This window comes from Cebus imitator, unplaced genomic scaffold, assembly GCF_001604975.1.
Source record: "Cebus imitator isolate Cc_AM_T3 unplaced genomic scaffold, Cebus_imitator-1.0 Scaffold48, whole genome shotgun sequence".
NCBI lineage: Eukaryota > Metazoa > Chordata > Mammalia > Primates > Cebidae > Cebus > Cebus imitator.
This window is the reverse complement of record NW_016107363.1, coordinates 805,877-826,537: the sequence shown is the minus strand read 5'-3', so window position 1 is coordinate 826,537 and position 20,661 is coordinate 805,877. Positions and strand designations below refer to the sequence as shown.

At 41.9% G+C, this 20,661-nt stretch overlaps 1 protein-coding gene across 6 annotated transcripts in view; it reads right to left on the bottom strand.

Annotated features, from left to right (window-relative positions):
- Positions 1–20,661, bottom strand: part of PRICKLE2 (prickle planar cell polarity protein 2) — a 364,780-nt gene that overhangs the window by 121,911 nt on the left and 222,208 nt on the right. The window contains exon 1 of one of the 6 annotated variants that reach the window (XM_037738028.1): positions 15,731–16,445. The exons of 3 other annotated variants lie outside the window; for them this stretch is intronic. The gene's annotated coding sequence lies outside the window, so the exon portion shown is untranslated. Of the gene's footprint in view, positions 1–14,571; positions 14,641–15,730; positions 16,446–20,661 lie in introns of those variants that run through there. 2 more of the 6 variants (XM_017527346.2, XM_037738029.1) reach the window with 2 other exon arrangements.

Here is a 20,661-nt window from a genome sequence, read left to right as displayed (position 1 = left end):
TGATATCCATAAATACATCTATACATACCCATCCATCTATCCATCCATTCATATCTGTAAGTATATCCATATCTATCCATCCACCCATCTATCCATCCATTCATATCCATAAATACATCTATTATGTATCCATCCATCTATCCATCCATTCATATCTGTAAGTACATCCGTATCTATTTATCCATCCATTCATATCCATACATACATACATATCTATCCATCCAGCCAACCAAGCTACCAACCAACCAACTACCCACCCACCCACCCACCAACATTGACTGAGCAGCTACTGCGTGTTAGGCACTGCACTAAGATGCTGGGCACACAACAGTCATTAAGACAGACAACATGCCTGCCTGTGTGGAGCTTTGAGCCAAGTGAGGAAGATCGTCAACAGTTAAGTAAACAAACAGATAAACCTGCCATTTATAGACTGTGATAAGTGTTATGACAGAAATAGGGAAATAAGAAAGAGGAATTGAGGATGGGTCAGGACAGGCCTCCCACTGAAGTAACATTTGAGTTGTGATGAGAACACTGGCTATGAGGCAGATATGAGAAAAACCAGAGTAGGAGTTTTCCAGGAGGAGGAAAAGTGAGCAGACAGGTCCTGAGGTGGGGAAGAACACTGCCTGAGTCATTCTCAGGAGGTGATATTGTGGCCTCCCTCCTCCCCCACCGCTGTCTGCATTAATGACAGTGACCAAACTGGCTGGGCCACTGCCTGTCCCAAAGCCCAAGCACAGATGTGAAATTCAGAGGATGGTGTCATTTTAGTGGGCGAAGGAAAGTTCTCCTATCCGCCATAACCCGTTTCTCCTTGGAATTTCTATATCCCTCTGTCTTGATACCCAGACGTCAGCATATCCTGTTATTTGCAGCCTTACTGGCTCCTTAAATCCCTGCCCCTGGCCACAATACTTTGTTTTCCCCTTTTTTGGCAAACACTCAGTCTGAATGAGGGACCCAGGCATGAACCTTGACACTTGCCATGTCTGGGAACGAGATCTCTATCTCTGTGAGAAAGGAAAAATGGTTTCCTAATAAACACAGAAGCTCAAGGGCGGAGACTGTGACGGGGCCAGCTGGGTATGAGGCTGGTGTGTGCTGAGTGCCAAGACCACACTGCCTGGTCCTATCCAACTCCCTCCCTTCCGGCTGGGCTCCAGCGGCTCTGGCCATCTGCACCAAGAAGTGCTTCTCCCTCCCAGGGGTTGCTGAAGTTGGTGCAGGGTAATTTTCAGGGGCAGTTGTTTCCTCTTCTTAATATGCCAATTAATGCTTCAATGAATTATATGCAGTGCCCTACTTTAGACTAATTTATCTTGTAAGTTCTGAGCAGTAGAAACGCCTTCCCTTTTAAAAATAAGTACCCTGGCTGACTCTACTTGGAAACACATAATTTAAAGATCTCTTAATGTACTTTGATTTGCAGGAATGATGCCTCTATCACTGAGGGGCAGCATCTTAGACTGGGTTTCCCCAGAATCAGATTCTCGGAAGGTGTCTGAATCTTGTGAAGGATGATCCCAAAAAGACCTGAAAGGGAATGGAAGAATGAACGTGGGGAAGGGTAGGATGCCAATAGGGGGTAACTTAATGAACAGGAAGCAGCTTTGAGCAACCAGAACTCATTTCAGCTGAGGACCCATGGGAGACAGTACAGAACATTCCTCAGATACATTCCCCTTGAGAGTCAAGGAAGCAGGGGTACTTATCCACCAATTCTCAACAGCCATTGGTTGAAGACCACTCCTTGAGGCTCTTTGGTCTCTCCCACAGGCCAGACAAGCAGGCTCAAGCAACAAGGTAGAGTTTCCACTGCAGCGGGAACCATGAGTCAAAAAGGGGCAACAGAGGCAATGCTGAAATACTTGTGGCAGTCAACTTCATTTATTAAACAATAATTCGCTGAACACTTACCATGTACCATGTATTGTGGTAGGTGTTGCAAGAGGTCAAAAATAAATAAATAAATAAAAAGGAGTTTCTGTCTGACACAAAGATATAGCCAGAAAGAGCTAGACCATAAATTTCAAAGTGGAGAGTTCTTATGAAAAAGATTTATTTTATTTTATTTTATTGCATTTTAGGTTTTGGGGTACATGTGAAGAACATGCAAGATTGTTTCATAGGTACACACATGGCAGTGTGATTTGCTGCCTTCCTCCCCATCACCTATATGAAAAAGATATTTAAGAAAATATTCTTGTTCTGAAGAGAAAGACACTTAAATTATGTACAGATAAGGGACGAAGTTTGCAATTTATTCTCAGATGGTTCAACAAAAATAATATGTCTGTATGCATGTGTATGTGGAGAGAGAGAGGAAAAGAGAGAATACGCAGCACAAATGTGGCAAAATATTAACTGAAAAATCTAGGAGGGTTTTGGGACTTTGTTATACTATTCTTGTGACTTTGATCAACCTTGCAATTTTACAAAATGAAAAGCTTTAATACAAAGACAGTGGTTGGTACTGTGTCTCTGTTGTTAGGTCATCATTAATGTGTCAGCCATTATGCTACAGAAGGTTCCTGGTTAACAACAAATCAGGGAAGGCCTCCTTGAGGAAGCTGGGCCCAAAGATTGCTATGTAGGAGAGGTTTCTAGGCAAAAAGATAATGAAAGAGTATTCCTAACAGGTGAATAAAGTCATGGGAGCGGGAGAGAACGTGGTGTCACTGAGATACTGCCAGGAGTCTAGGATGGTAACAAGATGGCAGCTGGTGAGCTCCACATACAATGCATGTTAAGGAGTTTTGCTTTTATTTTAAAAGCATGCACAAGCCAGTGAGGGAATACGTCTACCAAGCACACAGAGAACTAATCTAACTTCGTGATGAGTAGATGGAGTGAGCCTCAAAGGAGAAGAGCTTGGCCACTGATGGTGTCTCCATGGCAACACTGCTACCTGCATCCCCACATCGCTGTATCCCTATGCAAGGCTGTGGGATATCTAGAAAAGCTCTTATTTCCTTGGCTGCCTGTCAGCCCTGCTGCTCTGCAAAGAATAAACCAAGGTAGATAGAGCTGGTTATGCCTTCTAGATATTTTCTCCACTTTATGTATATATTTCTTTACTTTGTCTACATGCCACCTATGATTTTATGGCATGTACATTTTTGCTTCATTGGACACTTATCAGAGCAATTTCTAAGAGCACTTCCTTTCCAGATAAATCCTTTCTGGGAACAGTTTCTGAGGAAATGAATGAAAACTGAATTCTAACATACTTCACCTCCAAACTTCAAGGCAAGGATCAGAAGACTCCACAAAACACCTCTTTGTTTGCTTTTCTGTTCCAGGCCACCTGCTCTAACTTCATTGTTGACGAGATTGGCTAAACTTGTATAGACAAGATCTGAGGCATAAGATATTCTCTAAGTACTTAAAGGCAGTACACTGCAGTGGGTTAGGATCTTAGATTCTGTGGTTACACTGATTTGGGTTCAAATCCTAACTTCACTGAGTTGCCATTAGGATTTAACAAGTTAACATATACAACACACATGATATAATGAAATTTGACAACGTGCCACTGTGGCTAGGTCCTAACCTATGTCTAGGGATACAAAGTCAAACAAACAAACAAACAAAAGTAGTTAGGTTTCTTGTTCTCTAAATTCAATCTAGACCCTACTAATCTATTCCAGTTAGGACAGAAAGAGATCAATGGAAAACAGATGGGTGGTGAACAATTCATTTTGATAAGTCTTAGCAAATATAAGCATTTATATTAAGTGCATGCTTACAGGTGTGCTGGACTGAGCAAGGTAATTTTATTATTATTCCTATCAAAGGATTATGTATCCTTGACCAAGTTTTTAATTCTTCAAGGTCATACTGACTTTTTTTTTTTTTTTTTTTTTTTTTTTTTTTTTTTTTTTTTTTTGAAACAGAGTTTTGTTCTCATTGCCCAGGCTGGAGTGCAATGGCACAATCTCGGCTCAGTGCAACTTCCGCCTCCCAGGTTCAAGCGATTCTCCTGCCTCAGCCTCCCAAGTAGCTGAGATTACAGGCATGCGCTACCACACCCAGCTAATTTTTTGTATGTTGTAGTGACGGGGTTTCACCATGTTTGCCTGGCTGGTCTTGAACTCATGACCTCAGGTTATCCACCCACTTTGGCCTCTTAAAGTGTTGGGATTATAGGCATGAGCCACCTCATCCAGCCATGACTTTTTTTTTCATACCAAAGCCATGACTTTTTTTTCATACCAAAGCCATGACTTTTTTTTCATACCAAGATGCAATAAGGCAGGCAAGTTAGACAGTAAATTAATGACCCGTTGGATGAATCAAGGTGTTTAGTGTTACCAAGACCTTTCATTTCAGGTAACTTTTAAATTGCCAATAATCTCTAAAAGGTTAGTCAAGTGAGCAGGGGCTCTTTATAGATCAAGAAAGTGAAGTTCAGAAAAGCCAAGTATACTGTGGCTACTACCAAATGTTGGAGGTATCTGGAACTCCAAGCTTACTCTTTTTCCCCTGAGCCCAGGGGCATAAGGTCAGTTTGGCTTCATTTTGGGGGTGTGATTTTTCCAATTTTTTTCAGAAAACATGTTCTGAATATGTGCCAAGCTCTGTGTCAAGAACTTTCCATGTCTTCCTTAGTTTAATCCTCAAACCACACCATGAGAAGGGAATTACTGTCATCCTTATCCTTTTACAGATAGGACAACTAAGACTCAAAGATTTTATGGAACTTACCCAAAGCCCTTCACCAAACACCTGAATACCTTTTGGCGGCCCCTCTGGACTGACTGCACTAGTCCCTTAATCCATGTAAAACAAGTTGTGCTTTTTTCCCTGTTCACATAGAGGCCCCCAAATCACTGGCAAGTCATAGGAAATTCTTAAGTGGCTGCTTATTAATAACATTTTCAGTTTATATTAGGCCGCCTTTCATCCAGGGGAACTGGGTCAGCTCCATGCACAGGGAACCACAGAAATTCAGCCATCTCTGGTATGGACGAGAGCCAGCTGGCAGCAGAATCCCTCAGGGGCTTGGCTTGTGGGGATTCTGGCAAAGGTCACACCCTTTGAAACTTGACAGGGGTCCTTTAATATCTGTGCTGAAGGGCTGGAGGCAAAAACTTCCCAGAAATCCATGTTGCTCAGCAAATGAGGCCAGAGGCTCCGGACGACCCCAGTGGACTTGCGAAACAAGAGAATCGAGTGACTGGAGGTTTACCAGACACCAACAGTGGATGTAAAGCCCCTGGACTCAGATTGAGTTAGACACAACAGGGAAAGACATTGTTTTCAGGAGAGACCTGGCTTTAGTCAAGTCCAAAGAAAGAAACAAAACAAAGCAAAATTCTCGGGGTTTTCTACAGGAGGGACAGGCAGAACAAGTGAGATGCTGATTTCCCTGATTCGAGCTGGATCTAGGAAAAGGTTTTTGTGGTTTTGTTCTGAGCTACAGCTCGCTTCCTCATTCTTGCAGCAGTGAAAGGAAGGAGGGAAATACACAGAAAGAAAATAACATTTCCTAGTTTCCTGATTTTTTGGAAAGAAGCCCTTGATGAATTGGATTCACATGGTCTACAGGGGTAAGGTTTTGAAAATATTAAAAAATGTGTTATCCTCCGATTTGACAAGGTGCTGGTTGAAGGATGTATCCCTCCTCCATCCCGGCCCCAACATGTGTCCCAAGCCTACTAGATGTAGGAACGCCCACACACTTTTAGCATAGTTGATGAAATGAACAACGAGAGGCACGGACTGTGGACTTCCTTGGTGGATGGGCTGAGTCTTAGTCATTTATTCATTATCTCTTTTTACCACCTCTGTCTTTACTATCCTCGTCCAATTCACCATTACCTCCTGCCTGGGCTACTACAATAGCCTACTTCTTAATTTCCTGCTTCCACCCTGCCCTTCTAGAATTTAATTTCCACTGCTGTTTGTTTCTTAAACAATGATGATAACAGTCAGCTCTCCTGCTTAAAATGCACGATTAACTTCTCATAACAATGAGAATGAAGCACAAACTCCTTAACCATGGCCTACCAGACCCTATATAACCTGGTCTGTTCCTCTCTCTCCAAATTCATTTTGTTCTACCCCATTCTGCATCATGCTCAGCCTCAGCAGCCTTTATCTGTCCTTTGAATTTGCCAAGGCTATCCTTCTCTTAGGATCTCTGCAGTGACTGCTCCTCATCCCAGAATACCCTTCCCTCAGTGCTTCAGGAGCTGGCCTGATTTTTACTTTTCCCATAATCAACCAAAGACATCTCCACCAAGGATCCTATAAAAAACAGCCCACCTGCCTTTCTCACTTACTCTCCATTTTAGTATCCTTTAAGTGTTTTTTTTTTCCTTAACGTTTATCACTCTCAGAAACCATTTTATTTGCTGTTGTGTCTATAATACACTTTTCCCATTATAATGTAAATTTCAAAATCCTACATCTAGAACAATAAGCATTCAATATATAGCTCTTTGAAATTTTGACTCTCTAATGTCAAAAACTAGCTGCAACCAGTGGGCTACAAACAAGATATGATCAATGTTTCAATTTTATTTTTTATATATATTTTTTACAATAACTGAAAATGCATATTGCTAAAATTATGTCAAAAATGTCAACGACATGATGAGTAGTGTTTAACCAGTATCACATTAAAGGCCTTTGTCTTCAATTAAATGAAAGTATGCAAAAGTTTAAGATTAGGTAGAGAAAGATAATATTATTGCCGAGAATGTACCATAACTATAGTGGAATAGTCTAATTCTGTTACTGTACTGCAAAATGTCAAGTATTCAAAAGAATGCCTCAAGTACAGAAATACTGAAAAACTGGCCTAGCACAAAGCAAATGTTCAAAAAGTTGTTAAACTGTTGAGTGAACAATAAAAAGTATGTGAGAGATAGAAGGAACAAGAACTCCTGTGGCCTTGGCATCTGAGACCTCGATCCTCAATTTACTCATCTATAAGATGGAAGAAAATCAGGTAACTCTCTCCTTCTTGCTCCACAGCGTTTAACATTAGATCCTAGGTAATCATGCAGAAAAACGTTGCATTTCTCTGGGGCAGAATAACTTTTTTTTTGTTTGTTTTTGCAGTCACACATTAACCTGTAGAGATTTCTCTGGATGAGTTTACAACAACCCACCACCCAGCTTAGCAGTTCTTAACCTTTTGGGTAACTTGATGCCTTTAAGAATCTGATAAAAGCCGGCATCCTCTCCCTTTAAAATGGACATATACATACACACAGAAAATTTTGCATTAAATTTCAGAAAATTCATCAATTCTGTCTGCTCCTTTGCTGTCCAGGGATCTCAAGCTAAAAACATCTGGTTTGGAAAACTGGTTAAACGCAAAAGAGCGGCTGTGATATTTTAAACTACCCACAGGGCCAAAGTCAGTGCCTTGCATCTCACAGATGCTCAATTGCTATTTCTCACTCTCTGTAACATTCTTTTAAAAATTCAAAATAGCACATGATATCATAGTTACCATTTAGGATGCTGCATCTTAGCAATTCAGTGGTACAGGATTTAAAACCATTTTTAAGCATTATAAAGGCAAACAACATGAGTGTTTAGGCAGCTGGTTAGGCAGCCAAATTGACACAGTGAAAAGAAGGCAGGTTAAAGCTTCTGATCAATCAAGCCCATGATTATGCTGTTTTCTACCTATTCCCCCTTCAAAAGCCAGTCTAGCAAGAATCAAAGCTCCTCTTGTTGAGAGAGGAGGCTGTGAATTCTTTGCTGTGCATTTTGACCCTCCTTCCTAATAGGCACTTCGGGGTGGCCCAATCTGCACAGGACGAAAGGGTAGGGTGTCATCTGTCTAGTCCGTGGCAAGCTTCTAGTCTTGACAGGCTTTCCTGGCAACTTCTGGGATGATGCACTAAAATGCAAGTAATAGACTCAGGCAGCGATTTAAATGAAGTTCTGACTCTTGATGGATAAGCTGTCAGGGGAAGGGGAGAGCTTTAGCTGAGGGCTCTATGTAGTTGCTGAGCCAGGAACAGACACTTCATGTGCACTGACTACCTAACCAATGGCTTGACTGCCGGGAGCATGCCTACAGAAAACAGCCCTTGTAAAGGAGGTATTCCTTTGACAGCATCACAGCAGGAGACCTGGAGAAAGACCCTAAATCATTGGTAATGAAAAGGGACAGGAGCCCTAAGAATGGTCACCATATTAATCAGAACAACAGTATGTCCTATAGAAAAAGAAAAAAGACTATTAGAACCTTAATTTACCAAAAATGAAATAAAACTTTCTTTTAAATTAGTGTAAATTTAGGGGGTACAAGTGCAGTTTTGATACATGGATATACTGCGCAGCAGTGAAGTCTGGGCTTTTAGTATATCCATCACCTGAATAGTGTACATTGTACCCATTAAGTAAATGACTAAAACTTTCAGTAAGTCTGCAGAACATCCACATTCCTAAGAACAAATAAAATACAGAGTAAATGGAAAACAGTTTCATTTCAGCACACATAGGCTATTGTTAGGTGTTCAATATATATTTACTAAACTGAAAAGAGAACCAACTTCCAGGAAGTATCCAAGGGTAGAGTTAGCATGTAGGGTAAATCTCCTGGGCCACCTGTAACTCATGGGTACAGGGTGCCTCCAGTGCTGTGTTGAGAAGGACTCTGAGGATGCATTGGGGCTTGATAGAAAAAAAGGTGTTGATCATTTGTGAGGTCTGAAGTGGACAAAGGAGACGTGGGCATGGTGATATAGGTGCCAGGTATTTGCCATACTAATCATATGGTGAGGACATTTATTAGAGTGAAGTCCAAACAGCCTGGTGTCTAGTGAGGTGACAAATATCAAACTGAGATATTGTACACCATCGACCTCTTCTGGCTTCCTTACAAAATAGGATCACGGGGAATTTATTTTCAGGACAATAATTTGCATGGTTGCCATAGCCTGAATCACAAGATAAACTCAGTTGAGCTAACCCTGCTCTTCCTATTAAGGCAGAAAAGGGATCTGTCATACTGTCCAAATTTATAAAACCAAGATGGATAATGAACTGGGATGTAATTTAAAATAGCCAAAAACTCAGTTAACCAGAACCCTCCATTCCTCAGAATATTCCTCTCATGTACCACTTCCTCCCCAGCCCAGGTGACAACAGAGCAAACACCTGTGCTCTTAGAAATTTCATAATGCATTTTACTTTGATTTATATAAATCAGAACTTTTTACTTAAAAAACAATACAACCTCATCTGGGAAACATCTACTTCTTATAATCTCAAGTACCCAAAATATTTGAAATTGTACATATATAAATAAATTACAATACATTCACACAGTAAGTCCCAAGATGTTTCACATCTATCATATCTATAAGTTGTGAAGGCTCCAAAGTCAGATGATACAAATTCAAATCCCAAGTTGGCCGCTAACCAGCTGTGTGACCTTGGTCAAGTTATTCAATCTCTCTGTGCTTAGTTACTGCAGAATGCAAATGGTAACAAAGCCTGGCTCCTAAGGCAAGGATCAAATAAAATACGGCACATAAAACAGTGAACACAATGTCTGGCACACAGTAAGTAATCACTAAATATTAGATATTGTTTTATTACTCTGTGGATGGAGATACTGAGTCATGGAGCAGCTGAATGATTTGAGGTTTACTCACATAAGCAATAACTAGACTCTAGACCTTCTGAATTTAGTCAAATTTTCTTTCTTCTACTCCTATTATAAAGGTAGTTTAGAAGGAGTAGCATCAGCATCACAGGGGAGCTTGTTAACAATTCAGAATCTGCATTTCAGCAACACCCCCAGGTAGATGTACATTAAACTTGAGAAGCCTTGGTCTCTGGCACTCTGTAGGATGCTTCAGCCCTGGGGAGCTTCTGAAAGTGAATGAGCACCACCAACACACTGCCCACTGCCACCCCCTCTTCACTAGTGCAAAGCATCCAAAGGTCAGACGTTCTTCCAGGAAGCTTCCCATCATTTTCTGAGGGTCTACCACTTCTCATATTCCAGGATATATTCACAACACAAATAAGTCAGGTTCTGATATAAAACCTGACCTTTTAGTTCCCCGCCAAGAGTGGCCGACAGAGCAAATTACACTCCTTCCCTGATGAGGCTGAATTCATTCTGAAAGTTCGCACTCATCAAGGTCATGGCTGGAAGACAATCTACTGATCACCTGATTTAGGACCCTCATGTTCAAGATGAAAGAATTGAGCCTCAGAAAAGGGAAACATACATTTTAGTTAGAACCTGATGTGCATACAACTGGGGATCAAGAGCAACAAGCTTGGGCTTCCCTCTCTCCAGACTCCCATCAGTCTGCCCACAGACACAAGTTTAGACCAGAATTCCCTATGTTCTCTATAGCCCAGCAAAGAACTTCTTCCATCTGCCTGCAGTTTTTACTTCTCATCTCAGTGTGTTTTCTGACTTTCCAACCAATCACACTTTCATTCTAAAAGCCACATTAAAAGCAGAAGGTGAAGACACCACTATGTTCTGTTTCATGTCTGACATACTCTCTTGGGTGTTTGCAACTTTAGCAAAGATCAGCCAAAGAGATTTTAATTCAATGGCTAAATAATGAGGTGTTTCTTAAATGAGGGATTCATAAAGGAGCTATATAAGAAAAAAAAAATCCCCAGGGGACATTATAGTGAAAAGTATAAAGAAACCTAGTATGGTGGACAGCATTTGGACTCTGATTATCCTGGGTTCAAATCCCAGCATTATTCTTTACTGTCTGTGTGAGCTTGAGCAAATTACTTAACTTCCAGGAGACCTGGTTTCTCAATTATTAAATAGAACCAATAATATCTAGCTGCAAGATTGCTGTAAGAATTAACAGGCAAGGTATGTAAAGCATCTTTCAAGTCAGCAAGCACTCAGTAGGAGCTCAATCTATGACAGTTATTATACATCCACATCAACATTAACCACAGACTATACACAGACACATAGACACCCAAAACATACATTGCCTTTATATAACAGTTACCTTAAAGCCATGCCAGATTTTGTGACCACAGAAAATATGGCTGTTTCTTCGTTAAGTCTTGGAACTTTCACGAGCAGGCATCTCAAAGGACTCATAACGGATGAATGGATGCCAAGAAAAGAGCTGGAAAAATGGCATCTTGCCCAGTTGAAATGAAATGCTAAAAATTTCTGCCTTGGCTACCTTTAACCCTGGATGGGGCTGAAAAATATTTACAAGGTTTGATTTTAAGGAGTCAAGGAGAGGAGGGTGACTTGAGGCCAATAGCACTCCCAGTGTGAGAGGAATGGAGGCACTCAAGTCAGCTTCCCATCACCTGAGAAACGCTGGGTGTTGGGTAGGAAAATGTTCCAACAGGAAGTGAATCTTGCTCCATGTGCGAGGAGATAAAGAAAGGGCTCTTGTGCTGCCTCAGTGACCCAGGCTGGTTTACAGACAGCAGCTCAAACACTATCACCAGGAAGAAGGGAGCTATCAGAGACCCCCCACTATTGCTTCCTCCTGTAGGTTCACTCTGCTGTTCTCAGTGAGCATGACTCTGGTAATGCTTTGTTAAATGATGCCAGTCCCGATTTTCTTCACGCCCTCAGTTCCAACAAGTAATATCTCTGGATTCTGTGCCCCCTGGAGTGCTAGGTTTCCTCTTCCAAGTCAGCACTCATAGCTGAGTGCTTAGTTCAGCCAGTTTGATCTTTACAGAATTCATAGCCAAACATGCGCTGAAGTTTACCCTCTATACCCATCAGGGAAAGGCAGGCTCATATTGTACTTGAAAATCTGCTCCTTTTAATTAATATACTTTTAAAAATGGTCCATGGTGCTCTAGTGGAAAACATGTGCTGTGCTTAGTCATAAGGAGGGTTTTAGGATTTAAAATGGCTTCACTGTGAGTTTTGTAGGACAGATGGGGAGAGGAGTTTTTAGCTAAAGGAGAACAGAGTTGCCTTCTGAGTTGCAACTTCACCCAAAGGGAACCTTCAGCTTTGCACTTTCATGGTGGATTGGCAATTGCTCTGATATTCTCCCAGCTGCTTCCCCATTCTGTCTTCCTTTCCCTCCCCACCTTTTAACGCTCCATCCAAACTCATACTCTCTCTCCTCTCTCCAGCCTTGCTTTTTTCTCCTCCGCCTTATCCCCAGGGAAATAACACAAGAAGCAAGCCTATGGTTTTCAGACGCCAAATAATAAACTGCTTAGACAACAGGCTAAGGAAAAAACAAAACCAAGTCTCCAAACTCAACTGACTCAATCCCCAAAAGAGATCTTTGCCCCTGCTTGATTCACACACACACACACACACACACACACACACACACACACACGGTATAAAAGCCAGAGCATTTCGTTTAAAATGTTTACAGGTTAAGACACAGCAAAGAGCCAAATGTCACTCAAAAGCATCCACAAAGAAAGCAGATTTGGCCAATACCTCAACCCCAGGCTTCTTAGTTTGCAAACAGCTCATAGTCACCAGAAGCTACCTGGATATAAGCACCACAATCACGAAGGGATTGAACAGAGAAAAGTTTCAGTGGGTCTCTAAGCACAGAAGTCTTTATCCAAATGCCACCCAGGATTCCTATCTGAGGGACAGAGCCTTTTGACTCCCGTGTGGTTACGGAGAGCAGAGAAGAAATGACCACAGCTTGGGGGTTACTAAATAAAGAGGTTTCTGCTAATTAGAGGCAGGCAGTACAATTTGGTTATTGAGTGCTTCTCAAACCCAGAGCGTTTGGAACCTATGTTTAGTGAAAGCAGCACTAGATGGGGTACCGACACTTGTCACCTGCTGTGTCATTTTATTTGGATTTCTTAAATACCTTGTTGTTACTGATTTCTAATTCAATTCTATTGGCCTTCAGTTTCTCTGTTAAACAAATATTAAAACTACTACCCCCTATTGTTCACAGACTGGGATTAACTGGGAAACATGCTCAACATCCGGTGAGTACCAGGACTTGGGCAAAGGCATTACAACCATCTTCCCAGCAACGCCATGTGCTTTTCAGGGGACCTTATTTCCAATATTCATATGAGGAAGCCAAAGTTCAAAGAGGTCAGGCCACTCTCCTGAGATCACACATCCCATCAGGAAGTAAAAGAGGTGGCCTATAGTCAAGGTATAAATATTACTCTCCGTGTAAAACCCAACTCTACTAAAGATCAGTAGCAACCAGGAATGACCAACTGCCAGTTCTGAGTTTCTTGAGAAAGAATTTTATGGCAGACTCCTCTGACTCTTCCAATTCACGTTTGTATTTCAGACCCCTGTGTTGGAGTTCCAATTCTCCTAAAATAAAAAGAAAGATGTTGGGAGGAAAGGGAGGGCAGTCCAGTTGTGTGACTCAAGTAGGCCCACCAGCATAAAGGAGTCAGACCACGAGCCTGGCAAAATTGTGCCGTGGCAGTGACACAAAACAAAGGCAGACGGACTAGGCCAAGGGCAGGCAGGCAGGGGAGGCCTATTCCTTTCCCTTAGCAGCCAACCCATAAGCTGAAGCCACCCAGATGGTGGCAAAAATTCAGTCCTGGAACTTCTGAGGAGCCGACTAGCAGGTTAAGCATATATTCAACAGCCTCCCTGGATGGAGAAGAAAATGCTCAATGTCTGCACTGAAAAGAATGAAGAAAGAAAAGGACTGTCTCTCACATGCATAGCTGGAGCAGAAGAGAAATCCAGAAATGCATTGATTCCAACTGGGACCCCGCAGCTTTCTACATGTGATTTGCCAGCTGCCAAAACAGGATGCATTCTTTAAGGCTGCCTGAGCCCCAGCTAGTTCTAAATGATTTTCATGATACCAGCCGGTCACTTTGAGATCTGCAAAATACAGTAGTCTTGGATAATACACTTTATTCTGTCAACTCAATCGATAGGAAAGTTTCTTTGAGTGGGAATCATTTGAATATAACAGTACCAGAGATGGCATCTTTTCTGCTAGCAAAACCTCTCTGCAGGCAAATGGATGTGAACATGTTGCCTTTTTAATAGACTATTATGTTTTTAGCAACAACACTGATGATGATAATGACAAAATGGTAACAATGACAACAACAACGATAGCTAATATTTACCGAGTATTCACTGTGTGGCTGCCACAGTGCTTTTCATAGGTCATTTCATTAAATCCTTGCACCTATCACCCTACCTACAGATTCCATTGCTCTCTCCACTTCACTGGCAGGAATGGGTAGCTCTAAGTATCTTCAGCTCTTTCTGACTACAGAGTCTGAGCCCTGGATAAAGATCATCTCATACTGTCTAACCTCTGAGTTCCCTTCTCATTCCTTAAGCTTCCATAAATCCATCTTTCTTCCTGTATTTCTATTTTTTCCCTCACATTGCATGGGTAAATTTTTATAAACACACCATTTCAAACAATGCTATTTTACTATTTCTGGCTGCCCCATGACTCTTTATAGACTGCGATGCCCGACGGAGCCAGTACGTTTTAATTTTCACATTAAAAACAGAATTCCCGAGGGGAAAGAGCAGTTGATGGAAAGGTAAAACCTTTACAAGCACTCAAGGAGGCATTAAAATCCAAATTTCCAAAATATGGTAATTACGTCAAAGTTGTGACTTACTCTGGAGCCCTTGGGGACACTCATCCTGACCCATCTGTGAAAGCCATCAGCAGGCAGTAAGCCTTCTGAGGAGCAGGATTACAGCAGCCAATTTGGCCTCTAGCAAATAGGCAAGGCTGCTTCATTTAGTTTAAGTCTCACTGAGATGGTTTAAAACACTCTTTGGGAAGAGATGTGCAGGCAAAGCAAATCACAGCCTTACCAGCTGCAGATTCATTACACGGCAGTCTATGTCTACATATTCATGGCACACTGGAGCCCTCCCCTGACTGTGCTCATACATGCATTGATATGGGAAGCAGGACTCTCTCACTGGGGAAATGATCTATGTGCCTAAGTTAGACAAGAGCCACATTTGGACCAGCGGATGGCATCACATCTGGTACGGATCGCTAACCTCGGTGTGATTTGGCTCAGCTCGGATTATTTATGGTTCATAAAAGTTCCACTGGACCCCCGCATAGTCCAAGACCACAAAACAAAAAAACATGGGATTAAAAATCTGTCTTTCATCCCAAGACCTCCATGGCAAATTAGTAATGCTATGATTGGTTTTCGAGAAGCCAAGAGTGAGGATAACTAACTACAAACACTCCTTCAAGAAACCCAGCATAGAGGGCAAACCAAATCATGTGTTTCAGCCAGGCTATGCAGTCATATTCTGGAGCTCTGTCACCATTTTTAATCTGAAAGCAGTGTCTAAAATTAAACCTAAATAATTTGAGAGCCATTTCTTTACCTGGAAGTCTCAGCTAAGTCCTTGTTCCTCAGATCCCCTAATGGTTTCTGACATCACGTGCTGAAATGACTACTGTGCATAAACACAATCAGGTATTTGGTCTGTTAGCCCCCTTCCCCATATTATTATTGTTTTTTGAAGAAAGATGCACTTTTAGACAAACACTGCTTCTTCTTAAGTGCCAAGATTTAAGTGCTTCTTCAGGACCCCCTAGAGCTGTGACATAACACTTTGCAATCGAGCTTTCTAATAAGCATAGAAAAGGCAAAAGGGGTCGGAGGACTACCAAAAAATGCTACCTGGCCAAGAAAATGAAGCCCTAATATCCTCCCCCAATGCAAAGTCCCTAGATCTGGCTTTCTAAACATCCTTAGAAAAATACACTGCTGTTTAATTTGTGAATTAGAGCAAATTTCTTACCCACCTCCAGGGAGGATGAAATGCCCAGTCTCGGAGGAAGCTTCTGCCAGACCCTTGGAGCTTGTCAATTGTCAGTTCACTTTCTCCCTGGGTCTGACTTCTAAGAACGCAAGCAGGACCTCAGGCAGGCAAAGCATCGTCTCCTCAAACCCCCTTTTCAGTCTGAACCCTTCCTGTAGCTGGCAGCAGACTCAAGCCGAGCTGCTCCGCATTCCCTCGGGGAAAACAGCACTGCTGGACCCAGACCCCTGCTGGGGAATTCACCAAGCAGGGAAAAAAAAGTGTGACTTCTACTCTTCCTCTGGACCAGCCTGAGCGCTCGGGTCGCCTTCCCAAGAACCCCCCGTTTCCTCTGAACTCCCCTTCTTCACGACAGTCTGAAGGAAGAGGTCACAGACCCCAGCCTCAGCGTCACCAGCTGATCCTGAGCCAGACCCGGGGCGACTAGTCAGCTGCTCGCAGAGCCCAAGCCGCTGAACCAGGAAATGTGCTGCTCGGTCAAAAAATAATAACTGTCGGCGGCGCTGCTGGTGGTGCCTGGGAAGTCGCTGTTGCAGTGCTTGCATCCTCCGCATGCTAATGAAGCTGTGATGTCAGCAAGTCAGTCACGGCATCTGGACGTCCCTTCCCGCTGCCCAGCACTGAGATTTATTTACATGTAAATTAGCCTTGCCTTCCAAATCAATAATCCCCAAGCCAGGGAGAGGGGAAGAAAGCCTTTGCTGGATGCAGAGGCCCAGCTACGCAACGTCCAAATGAGCACGAAAAAGATCGCATATAAGAAGAGAGGCTTTAAAGACACATGTCTGTTTTTTCCTTCTTAAAAGCTGTGCTCTTATGTGCCAGGGATCAAATCTGGGCACAATTATCAACCTGAGCGCCTGTTTCAGATTATATGCTGTGCTAACCTAGGAGTGGAATCAGAGCGCTTTTTAAATTAAAAGCTGTGTCAAGCCTTCAAATGTGTCTCTCTTTTTTTCTCTCTCTCCTCTCTCTTCAACTTTCACTTTGGGGTGTTGCCTGCTTTTTTTTGGCCTGAGACTATGTCACCTTTGAGTTTTTGTGCACCTTGAAATAAAGCACAAGTGACCCCTTTCCTCACGTGCTTGGGTGGTGAGTTAGTCACCTGCCCTCTAACCCCTACCCCAATTCCAAGTGCATGCAGAAGAGGACAAAGCATAAACCTTCCCAGGGGCATCTGAAGACCCTTAGACCTTCAGAGAGCATTGCTTCCATCTCCTCATTTTACAGATAAGAAAATGGAGACGTAAGTAGAGAAAGGACTTTTCTAAAGTCACACCAGGATTTCAGCAAGGATCGGTCAGAACCCACATTTCCTAGACCTCAGATAGAGCTTTTGTTGAATACCTTTGGGGTCTCCAATCTCCATTTTTTCTACACCACCAGGCAGCCCAACCAAGCAATCTGAAAGAAAGAAATCTATATATTTGGAGAGCCTTGGGTTGAAATCCTGCCTTTCCTTCCTGCTAGCAATGTGATCTTAGGCAAGTAACTTAACTTGTGGGATCTTCAATAACTTCATCTGTATCATTAAATATTTACTGAGCACATACTCTATGCCATGCACAGCTCTAAAGACTGAGTGTAAACACAGTGTCTGCTTTCGAGGACCTTATGGGCTACTGCAACTAAAAAAAGTAAAATATTGAATAGAACTACAGTGAAGATTAACACAATGTCACATACCCAATAGCTATGTCTGATATTTTGAATGAACTCAGAAAAAATCACCGAGGCATTCCAACCACTAGGCTGACCACTATTTCTATCATCTGAGTATTTCCGTGGTCATCTTTAATTGTTTAAAATCAATATTCCTTCAATGCTACCTGAGCAGTATCCTGAGTCAGGTGAGAGGTAAGAGCCAGCCAATATTCTGGACTCTATGCCTGTGATAAGGAAGCACTGCAGGCAAAAGTGAAGGGTGAGGGAAAGGTTGGGGAGGCTGGGAGGAAGGAATATTCCATCATGCACGGAAGTGTCCCCAAGGACAAAGCAGCTAGCACGGCTCCTTGCCCACTTCCCCCGCCTGGGGAACCCACTCTGATGAGCTCTGCCCTTCCAGCTGGAGTTCCTGAAGCTTCAAATGAATTTCTTTGTTGGATGTGGGGAAGTTAAATTATGTCTTTTGTTGTATGTAATTGTATTAATAATGCTTAATAACTTCTTTCAGAATGCTTCTCTCTAGTTCCCAGAAGACCTTTCATGGTGAAAATCATGAGACCTGGAATAACTTCCCACTAAGAGAAATAGAATACAGCAAATGAATAATATTCAGCCTTCAGTTTCCGTCACACAGAACTCAGAGCGTGTGGGGAGGCAGATGGTTTACCCAAGACCTCAATATCCTTCAAAAAGTCCATTAAGAAATCTAACAGTTTGGGGCCCCCAATGGCCAAGTGGAAGCAGTGACATTGTAACCCAGTGTAGCCACAAAGAAGTCACTTTAACTTTCCATGCCTGTTTCTTCCTCTAAAAATGGGTATACTACTCTCTCAGCTACTCATGATCAGCATGGTCATATGAGAGGCAATTCACAAGTGATCAATGATGACACAAGAAGACAGGTGGAACACAGCAAGAGATTAATCTTCACCAGGAACAGATGAGACACATGATACCAACTTCATAAGAATCAACAACATTATACGGAATCTAAAATGGACTACCTGGAGTCAGACTCTGGCTCTGACCCTTGCTAGCTGTATGACTTGAGGCCTGAGGTCCCTGCCTATAACACAGGGCATGATGATGGTGCCTAACTTCATGGGGCTGCTGGGGGATTCCAACGAGAATTAATGTGAAACATTTAACACTGAGCCTAGCACATAACAAACACTCAATAAATGTTAGCTATTGGTAATATTAATAGAAGCAATCATGTTTCCACCATTAACTTCAACACAAATTAGTTAACTGACTAGTTAAAATCCAAAAGGTGGGTGAAAGCAGAAAAGGGAAGACTGCACAATCATCTTTACTCCTAGGGCACATCTCAAAGTTCCATCTAATGTGGGCGAGCCACTGATAAGCCATTTTCCACATGGTACAACACAAATGCGCCAAATTGCTTGAATCGAGGAAAGAAAGCAGTAAAAATGACCAAAAGGTGGGCCTCCTTTTCTGAAATTATACACCAGGACAAAACAACTGTATTTTCGGGATGAATACATGCTTCATCCATTCATTCACATATCCATTCCCTCATTAAATGAGCTCCTACTATTTGCCAGTCACTATGCTAGGCTTTGGGGACAACATGGTGACCAAGATACACATGGATCCTGCCTTAAAAGAGCTTGGCAAAGACAGAGAAAATAATTAAGTAGGCAATTAGAATAGAATGGGATGTGTGTTACGGTAGGGGGTATGCACAGTCCTCAAAGGCCTAATTGCATTCAAGAGCTGGAAGGCACAAAAGCACACTGCCTGAGTCCTTCTGCCAGCACATGCTCTGTGAGCTCAGCTTGGTAATGAGAAAGCTGGATATCTACGCATCACACTTATGCAGAATATTAAAATTATAAAATCTACAGATCGTTAATTCCTCGTGATCATTATGTTCATTCTAATCAGGATTTTTAGAAAATATACTGTTAGGTATTAGACAAGGTAAGACAAAAACTACTTTGGAAATTTCAGAGACCTGATAAATAGGAACAAAATTCATATTGTTTTTCCAAAAAACAGTGAAATTTCACATTCATAACAGTAAACTTCGTGGGGGTAAGAGCAGGGAAGAACAGGCAATACGTGTGAGAAATTCAACCAAGTGTTTATTAGGAATTTGTGAAGTGGAGGACACTTGTCAGGAGACAAGGAATCAACTGCTGACCTTCAGAACTTTCTATTTAGGTAGAATGATAAGAGAGTTATAAAAATGACCATAATTGCATGCAGTATATAGGAGAAAGGACAAAAAAGACAAAATTAATTGTGGCAGAGGTGAGCTGGAATCAGGAGAAGTATGATCTGGGTCAGGCCCATGGTCAAAAACGCTTTTACATTTTTGGAATTAAAAAACAATTTGATAGCCGGGGGAAGGCCTTACTAAGCATGACACAAAATCCAGAGGATAAAAAATTTTGACTAAGGTCAAATTTTAGCTGCTAGAGAAGGTATTCCAGGGAAGAAGAAAAACATAAATAGGAAGGAAAATTATAAACACAAATGCAGAATTAAAAGACATCTACACGGACACAAGACAGCAAGGCAGCATCAACATGACACTGGCAGGTAATAACAAAGAGGCAGCTTCATACATGCTAGAAAATCAAATAGTCTTTCCATTCTAGCCAGCTTTAGGCAGGATCTTGTTAGAGGATTACGGGGAAAGGTCAAGTGCATCTCTACTGATCAGGATACAGAAGGGAAGGGTAAGTGGCAGCAAGGGTGGTGGCCTCCTAGATGAAGGGCTATAATGGGGAAGACTGCAATAAACAAGTTTTAAATCTCTGTTTTTATGGGTGTAAAATAAGAAGGAAAAGAAGGCCCTCCAAAAAGAGTCCTAAATCCCTCTTTAGGTCATTTAAAATCTTTCTGGAACCTAAGGAAGATTTTTGAATACTGAGATAAGAACTGACATGGGTCACTCAGGGAAATGACAGTGTTCCCGTTTTTGGAGAACTTTAAAAAGGTAGACATCACTCATCCTAGCTCATTTAGATTACTACCTTCTGGTCTTTCTACTGAGAAATTCTAATTGCTGTAAGGGATATTACCAAAGTTTCAAACCACTTATCTAATAAGGTTTATTTAAGTTTACTTTTTCAAATGTATGCATTTGTATGTGTGCATGCTTTTAAATATTTTATTCAAGAGTAATCCAGACATTTAGATTTCAAAGTCCAATAAGATAAATGTGGGAGAGGAGGTTGAAAAAGAATTGTCATATAAGTCGGTCTAGCACA